At 36.3% G+C, this 3,408-nt stretch overlaps 1 long non-coding RNA gene across 1 annotated transcript; it reads right to left on the bottom strand.

Annotated features, from left to right (window-relative positions):
* Window positions 1-2,063: 2,063 nt before the first annotated feature.
* On the bottom strand, window positions 2,064-3,129 carry LOC128290278 (uncharacterized). The gene is made up of 2 exons (XR_008279965.1): window positions 3,060-3,129; window positions 2,064-2,242 (listed from the first exon to the last, which is right to left on the bottom strand). It is a non-coding gene; the product is annotated as an uncharacterized LOC128290278 (long non-coding RNA).
* Window positions 3,130-3,408: the final 279 nt, after the last annotated feature.

Consider the following 3,408-nt stretch of genomic DNA (forward strand, 5'->3'; position numbering starts at 1 on the left):
GCTACATTCTTACTGCTTGTTTCACTTCTAACTTTTCTCGGATACCTTCCCTTCGAGTCTGCACCACTAGCTTTTACATTCTGAAATTTTTCTTTCTCAACTCTCTCTGGGCAGTCTCTAATAAAATGATCCGGAGAACCACATCGAAAACATTCATTTGCTCTGCACGGACCAAAATGATTTCTACCACACCGCTGGCACTCGGGTTTAACAAATCTCGTATTTCCCACACTAGCCGCAGTATAGTCCGAGATTTAGGACCCACATTTCACTTCTTAAAATTTCCATATGATTGCCCAAATTGAAACTTGGGAACGAGGATTCATATTTCTTGACTTTTCGGTTTGTTTGTCAGGTGCATTACTCATTGGTCTTTTCTTCCAATTTCAGATTTGATTCTACCTTTTTCTTTTCCTTCAAGAATTCTTCACCTTGCAAGCTCGATCGACAAGTACCACCATTTCTTTTAGTTCAAGGATCCCAACAAATACCTTAATGTCTTCGTTAAGCCCGTCTTCAAATCGTCGGCACATCTTGGCTTCAGAGGAACATATTCCCCGCATACTTACTTAATCGAACAAACTCTCTTTCATATTCGAGACTGTCATATTACCTTGCTTCACTCAAGAAACTCTTTACATTTCGATCAATAAATCTTTCACTAATATATTTCTTCCAAACTCTTCTTGAAAGAATTCCCGTGTTACCCTCTCTTTCGGTACCACCAAATCAAAGTCTTCCACCAATTATAGGCTGAATCTCTCAACAAAGATGTAGCACATTTCAAACATTCTTCGTGTACAAGATAATTCATCAAATACCGGATAGAATTTTCAAGCCGAACTCGCTTTCTCGCATCATCATCAATATTTGCTCTAAATTCTTCAGCCCCTTGTTTACGAATTCTATCAACGGGGTTCTGTGAAATTTTATCATATCCACTCCTTGAGGCATTGGAGGCATAGGTTGAGGAATTGGGGAGGTGGGGAGGTCGTACATTTGGGTTCGTTGAACGAACTCAATGTACCATGCACTCATCATTTGGAGAAAAGCTTCCGATCCCTTTCCTCCTCCCCGACCAACAGAGGGGGTGGTTTTCGATCGGCGCTGCTCCATCAGCCGGAGCTGGCGACATTACTCAGACTTCATCTCGCCACAAATGGATCGGGATCCATTTACTATATAAAAAATTCATTTAAAAGGTCAAGTCGTCACACTATCACAATTCATACATATGGCATGTATAGCAAAATCCGTACATACAACACGTAGTCCGAGAACTGACTAAACCTGCTCGATACCACTAAATGTAACGCCCCACACCCGAGACCGTCACGAGTCGAGTATGAGGTGTTACTAAGCTTAGTTTAACATTTTTAGAACTTTGAATTATTTGTTTCTACATTCACAGCTTTTAAGCTACTTGCGTCACAGTCACAATAAAAATCATATCTCAAGTTACGAAACTCGAAATTAAGATCCGTAAATTTTCGCTAAATCTAGACTCATAAAACTATCTACTAATTTTTTTCTAGAATTTTTGATTGGGCCAATTAGTACAGTTTATTAGTTAAAGTTACCCCTGTTTCAAGACTCGACTGGTCTGACCTCTGTTTACTACGAACCACATTTCTCTCTGTAAAAAATTCATATGACTATGAGGTTTGTTTATAATAAAACTAGACTCAATAAGGATTCTGAGAATATAAAATACACCACCTAATTATATCTTTACAATTTATGGTGAATTTCTAAAGTAGGAACAGGGGATTCAGAAACTGCTATGACTCTGTTTCACTAAAATGAAAATATCTTCTAACATATACTTCCTTTACTTGTTTCATTTGTTTCATGTGAAACTAGACATAATAAGCTTCAATTTGATATGTATTTCACCACCAAATTCAATTTCTATGATTTTTAGTAAATTTTCAAACTCGCGTTAGTATTGCTGTGGTATTCTGTTTATGGTAAATTTCATCCTTTTTATGAGTTTTTATGCACTAAGTATCTTAATAGTTTTCCTTAACATCAAACATAATCTAAACTAACCATTTTCATAATTTATCATTATCAAGCATTTCCTCAACCATTTCACAACCATACCATAAGATCATTTACACAAAATGGGTATATTGCTATACATGCCATACTTAAATTTACAAGCCATTTACCAAAAATCTTCTGGATAGTGTGACTGAGCCTTCGACCTATCCCGACTCCTGAGCTGGCTTGTCCAAAACTACAATGAGTAAGAAGGAGGGAGTAAGCATAAATGCTTAGTAAGTTCATATGCAAATAATAAGTAACATAACAAACAGTTATACCAACAACATTAGCATACATCACTAAAACACATATCACATTTTTAATCATTCTTCATCATCTTATTACCTTATCGTGGTTGTATCAATACTCAACACGAGGGTTAAATACATACCTGTCCAAAATATCCATTTCATATCACTTACCAATACGTCTCTTTACATCTCGAAATTTTCCTCCATTTGAGTAGAACTTTACCCGTTGAACACATTGGAATATAATTCGGATACATGGATAACTTGCACATAAGTGCCATATATGCAATCAAGCAATCATGTAACCCGCCCATAAGCGAACTCGGACTCAACTCAACGAGCTCGGGAGTTCTCATCCATAAGTGAACTCGGACTCAACTCAACGAGTTCGGATGCCTAGTTACATCTCACGAACTCGGACTCAACTCAACGAGTTCGGACATTCGCATCCATAAGTGAACTCGGACTCAACTCAACGAGTTCGGATGCTCAACCATCCTAGTGACATGTCACTTGTATCCTAATCTATTCCTAAGGTTCAAACGGGCTTTTTCCTCGAACACTTATCCTTGCCGCCTTCCGTAGAATGCCAAATCAATACTCAGTAACAATTATATTTCACAAGTAGTTCACATAATTTACATATTATTTGAAATTAACCACAAAGCATACATTTCATAATAAAATTCAGCATAACACATAATTAATATCAATAACTTAAAATAACAATTATGCTACATTATTTACACATGAACTTACCTTGGTACCAAAATACAAAGATTTTGCAATTTAGTCCACAATCTTTTCTTTTCCTCGATTGAGGTCGATTCCACGCCTTTCTTGATCTAAAATAACACATTTAGCTTATTTAATACTCACATTATCAAATTAATCCTTAACTCAAATTTTGGCAAAATTACAATTTTACCCTAAACTTTTGCATATTTACATTTTTACCCCTAGGCTCTGGATTAAACTTTATTCCTTATTCTTATGTTTTACAACATGCTGATCACTTTTCTCTTCTATGGCAACATCAAATTCTCACTCTAACATGTACTTGTGACTATTAGGTATTTTTACCGATTAAGCCCTTTTACTGCTTTTG

Source organism: Gossypium arboreum, chromosome 3 (assembly GCF_025698485.1).
Source record: "Gossypium arboreum isolate Shixiya-1 chromosome 3, ASM2569848v2, whole genome shotgun sequence".
NCBI lineage: Eukaryota > Viridiplantae > Streptophyta > Magnoliopsida > Malvales > Malvaceae > Gossypium > Gossypium arboreum.